Source organism: Pecten maximus, chromosome 14, assembly GCF_902652985.1.
Source record: "Pecten maximus chromosome 14, xPecMax1.1, whole genome shotgun sequence".
In the NCBI taxonomy this organism is placed as follows: Eukaryota; Metazoa; Mollusca; class Bivalvia; order Pectinida; family Pectinidae; genus Pecten; species Pecten maximus.
Window position 1 is genome coordinate 23,773,548 of NC_047028.1, and position 6,000 is coordinate 23,779,547.

The 6,000-nt window shown below is 32.9% G+C and overlaps 1 long non-coding RNA gene across 1 annotated transcript; it reads right to left on the reverse strand.

Moving 5' to 3' along the window:
* Positions 1 to 2,098: 2,098 nt before the first annotated feature.
* Positions 2,099 to 4,057, reverse strand: LOC117342059. Its single transcript, XR_004535741.1, has 3 exons — positions 3,984 to 4,057; positions 2,714 to 2,745; positions 2,099 to 2,364 (listed from the first exon to the last, which is right to left on the reverse strand). It is a non-coding gene; the product is annotated as an uncharacterized LOC117342059 (long non-coding RNA).
* Between the last annotated feature and the right edge of the window lie 1,943 nt (positions 4,058 to 6,000).

Below are 6,000 nucleotides of genomic sequence, written 5' to 3' on the forward strand. Positions count from 1 at the left end.
TACCTACTTTTATCGGTTCAATCTAGTCCAAAATAGTTCATTGTTAATGTATCAACATCTGTCTGAAATGAAGGCTAAATTAATAATATTTGGCCACTCGTAGTAATGTCCAGGTACGTATCTTATGTATTCAATACATGTTCAATAATGTAATTAAAGACTGATTGAAATACAACAGGCACCATTACTACATGTCATTGACAGCTGACAACAAATCTGTACGGTAGCGCGAATATGTCAATTTCCCTATTGTTTATTATTAGTTTTTTATAACTTAAGGTTCCTGGTTCTCTAGCAAATGGCGGTAACAAGTACCAGATGATTTGATATCCGCGGACTTGATCCTAATATTAACATTGCCGTGATTCATGATCAATTAACTACAAAAAAAATAGTATATAATTCTTATTTATTCTTTAGCTGTCTGAAATAGGGATACAATAGATGATAGTTCGGCGTTCCTCGGAATTCGATACCCGTTTTTTTATATATGAAGTGTATTTTTAAGCTTCATTACCCTTTTTAAGACACATCAATCATATCCATATCATCACGATGCCCACTTTTACTGTGTAACCGACAGGGGCAGCTTACAACTAATTATATCAATTTTCTTTTATTAATTTCCCAGTGCCAAGTAAACAAACTTCTGGGTTTTCCCACATATAACCGTTATATGTCCAAACTTGGTTTCAATAAAACGATAATCTTTACAAATGTCGGCAGCTGATGAAAGCAAAAATTGAAGCACAAGGTTTCGAGAGTCGCAAGTTGATGACAAATTGAAAAAGTTGTATGATCGAATTCGCTATCAATGGGATATGTTTATTTTGCAGTATGTTCGATGACGTCTTCGATTGGATTGTCTACTGGCTGTTTGTCGTTACCCAAGTTTTGATTGTGAAAACATGTCACTTACTGATTTGATCTAGATTTGGATAGCGGTTGGTTCAACGAAGAAAAGGGCGTTTACCCTTTCCGAACACATGGTCTTTTTTCTTTTTACATTTTCAGGTGTCTCCGTTTTTGAATCTATCTTTTGGAATACTTTACCTTTCGATTGATTGTTTCTATATTTTGTGTTGTTTGTCCTATTGGATAATTTAATAGAGAACCCAGCTTATGAAAGTGAAAGCAGTTATAGGCGGCCGGTGACAGAGGAAAGGCCAACGTTTACCAGGGGTGTGTCTGGAAAAAACAAAATCGAAAGTGGTGCTGCACTTCAAACAAGCCCCTGAACAAAACCGGTTATATTTGTATTATCATAACGGACCTTACATATTACATATATTTCGGGAAAACATTTACCTGCGAAGCATATCAATTATTTTTTCAGAATTATTGAAAATGTTATAAGAGTTCAGTATTTTACCTTAACGTCAGGGTATATCTATGATATATAAAACTACTTACTCGGTGTATTCCGGAAAACGTTCATACTGCAGTCTAAGGGTCGTAGATGTGATAATCTTGTGACACCTGTTATTATATAATCCCAGATTCAAATGCGGGCTACATGATATTCCCGTTGTCATAGTGGTTTAATATTGTAACATAAATCATGGTATCAAAACAGGAAGTTTGCTCGTTGGTCTGTTTAGATAGCGCTGGTCAGTTGATTGTTAAGGCTGCCAGATATTCATTAGGTTTTATATTTTGCCTATATCTTATTAATTTTGAGATACAAATAAGGTTTCGTCTACACGTTTATATCCACATTTTATAGTAGCCTGGTTGTTTGTCTAGTTTTAATTCATACCCATTTTATTAAGGTTCGTTAAAATTCAAATATTGAAATTTGCTTCGCCTCTCTTTAAAATTTTGATGGCACTTTTGGTCGCTTCCTATGTTCATTTGAGACAACTAGCATCACCGACGAGTCCTAGAGTTATGTGGTTTAGTTCATTCTGGCTCTATTTTATCTAACTTGAAAATTTCTTTTGAATTTTGCCAATGCCTGGAAGTATGTGAATCAATTTATTAGCCTTTAATGATGTCAGTATATGCGATATTACACACATGCATGCGAACATTTTGTAATGGGTGTGTTTAAACAATAAAAATAACACAGCAATCATATGACCAAATCAGATATGTTTCGATATAAACAATAAAACATTTTCAGTTATGAGATAATTCATTCCTTTTGTAACAAGTCCTCATTTCCCGGGTAGTGAAGGTAATGCTTCAGCAGCCCTCCTCCTTGTAATTTTAGCATCGGGAAGTTTGATATACACCATCCCTCTATGACTAACGTCCTCTCTTTTTAGAGCAGCAAGTCCTGAAACTTCTGTCAAACATCCCCCAGACAGTAATGCTACACACAGGAGAAAAGGCAAAAACACAGGAACCAATGCCATTTTCCTGAAAGAATATAAAACTGTTAAAAAGTTTTTGAACACGAATACTGTCCAACTATATATACTTTGATACTTATTATGTACTTACACAAAAGCTACTGTTAATTTCAATCTGTGTTATATGGGCGAATAGGATAAATAAAAGCCACATTAAATAGAAGGAATCAACTACCAAATAACAACGTATACTTGATCGAGAATCAGTGTTCGAGATATTATCTTGTTCATAAATGTAAATAAAACATAAATGAAGACTTAAGTATTTAATTCCTACATCGTTTGAATACACGAAGAACGTTTTACCAAAAATGGGTTATGTCAAGTCATTAAGATAATGAATCCAAGCTACTTACCCACTTTATTCCGGAAATGTCCGCACAGGAATCTATCAATAGTAGATGTGATGAACCTGTCACTCCTATTATTATATAAGCTCATATTCACATCTGATACGGCAGTAAAACTATAGATCATGACCGATAAAATTCGGTTTAAACATACGATGATTTGCCTTTGATCACAACACAAATAAGGCAATAATTTTAACAAAATTGAATTCGTATTAATTATATTACGCAATCGTACATCTAACAAGCTATCTGCTTAGACGATATCTATTAAGTCCAAATTTATTAATCGTTACTGCGTCTGCAACTGCTTTAAATAACTTATCTATGGTCAAAACACAAATATGGTGATGTTTTCCAAAAATGGATTCGCACTATAAGTATTTCATAATCAAATATCTAACTGAACAAAGGCGTGTTCTCTTGCTTTTAACAGTTCCATTTTGGCAAAAATATTTTTTGTTATTTTTTTCTCCAGCTGTATGGAATAAAGGCTAAATAAAAAATATTTGGTCCCTCGTAAGACAAAAAGCCATTGATATACACGAGTCTGTATGCCTTCATAGCATCGACAGCTTACAACAAAGCTGTACGGTAGCGTGAAGATGTCGGTTTCCTTATTGTTGATTGTTGATCTCTAAAGAGGTAAAGTCTCCCCCAGCATATGGCGGTAACATGTAATAGCTAATTTGATATCTAAAGACTTTTCTATGTGTTAACTACTTCTGTGATTGATGGTTGATGAAGTTCTGACGGGAGAAAAAAATAGCTAAAAAAATATATATATTGATCATCTTTAGCAGTCGAAAAAGTCTAATAAGGAGACTAAATGCATTAATTCCATCACTCCTCGGATTGTTTGTCGTTACCCAATCTGTGATTCTGAGGACAATCCCTTATGTGTTTGCAGTATCTACAGTGTAAAATTGCATGTAAATATGTATTTTATTTGAAATCAAAATGACAAACCGTGTTGCCATTTTAAATTCAGAATGTTTTCGCCCGATTTCTTGTTTTAAGTTATGATTGAAATAAAAATGTATTAAACAAACCAATAGCACATACCAGTTTATTTTGATAATTTATTTGGATAGAGTTGTCCTTTGACAAGTCAGCGGTATTATTTTTAATGTGCTTACTTTTTTCAGACAGACATCCTTTATTATAAACGGCTCAAGCATGCAAGTTTAAATAAACACAAACTATATAACTACATTATTTGGAAATATGAAGAAATAATTACCAAAGTCACATGCATTGGAAAATATCTACTTACCCAGTGTATTCCGTAAAACGTTCGCACAGGAGACTATCAGTCGTAGTTGTTATGAGTTTGTGACAACTGTTATTATATACGCTCCGAGTTATACCTAGTACGGCAGCTAAACTATAAATCAGGTCTGATAAAATCCAGGTTTATCTAACAACCGCTGATTTGCCTTTGATCACAACACTAATATTGTGATGCTTTCCAAAAATGGATTCGTGTTATTGATATTACACCTCGAACATCTAAAATAAATTACGGGATGCTACCTGCTTTGATGAGATCTAACATTAAATCCAAGTTTAGTAATCGTTATTGCTTCTAAAGCTGTTTTTGAAGAATTTGTCCAATGTCATGTCACAAATTTGGTGATTTTTTTCCTAATTTGGCTCGTATATCATTATCAAATATCTAAAAGAACAGGAGGCGTGTTACCTGCTTTTATCTAAAATAGCCCATTGTTATTGTATCTACAGCTGTCTGAAATGAAGGCTAAATGAATGGTATTTTGGACGCTCGTAATAATGTCCAGGTAAGTATATTATGTATTTAATATGTATTCAATAATGTAATCACAGACTGATTGAAATATCCGAGGACTTGTTCCGGTTATTACAATTGCCGTAATTGATGTCAAGTGCTGACGACGAAAAATTGAAAGATCAATTTAATACGAAACTAATTATTATTTATTCTTTATTTGTCTAAAATCAGGACTAAATACATAACGTTTCGTCGTTCTTCGGAATTCGATACACGTTTACAATATATAAAGGGCATTTTAAAGATTTAATATCCGTTTTAAGACATGTCAATGATATTCATATTATCACGGTGTCCACATTTACTGTGTTACCGACAGTTATAGCGTATAACTAATAATATCAATTTCCTTATAATTTAATTTCGATTTCAAGTAAATAAACCACCTAGTTTCCCACATATGACCGTTACATGTGCCAACTTGGTTTAAATAACACGAAAATCTTTATAAATGACAGCAGCTGACGAAAACAAAATTTGAAGCACCAGGTTTCGAAAGACGCAAGTTGATGACAAATCAAAAAAGTTGTATGATCGAATTCACTATCAATGGGATATGTTTACTTTTGCAGTATGTTCGATGACGTCTTCGGATAAATTGTCTACTGGCTGTTTGTCGTTACCCAAGTTCTGATTGTGAAAACATGTCACTTACTGATTTGATCTAGATTTGGAAAGCGGTTGGTTTAACGAAGCAAAAGACGTTTACTCTTTCCGAACGCATGGTCATTTTCCTTTTTACATTTCCATGTGTCTCTGTTTTCGAATTTATCTTTGGAATACTTAACTTTTCGATTCATTGTTTAATAATGTTTTTTTGTTGTTTTATGTCATATAATCATCACCCTATGACACAGGATAGTTGTAAGCAGTCCCTGAACTAAAGAAATTTAATGAACAAATCAACTGTCATGATATACTTTCCTGAGACCCTTATTCCGTACGCACAAACTATAATTTCTATGGAATACCTAACACAAACACTTTTTCCTAGTAGTGTCAACAAAAAAGGTGAATACAACCAGAAAATTATATATTGCTTACAAAACTATATTTATTAATTTCATTCTATATTTTCCTATGTAGGAAAGATATTAATTTAATGAAAACGTATAGGAGGTTATTGTACTCGTGTATATAGTTTATATATCAATTTTTATTATGCCCTTTGTTTTGTTGAGCCCTACTTAAAGTAACGGTTTCGAATTAACGTCGCTAATTTTGGACACGTTAAGATAAAGGCAAATGTTTTGTTTTTTTTCGTATTTTGCAATAGTTTTTTTTAGATTTTGAGTTCAAATTACAGTTTTGTTATTATGTTGATATTCTAGCTTTTCTTAGATGTTCATAAGATCTATTTAAAATACTATTCATTCTTATCCGCCTATGACGAATATCAATCAAAGTGTGTTTACATGTTTTCCCATATATCTTTAAAGTTTGTCTTGTTGTTTTCGGGTTTTTTTTGTTTTTTTTTATCAAA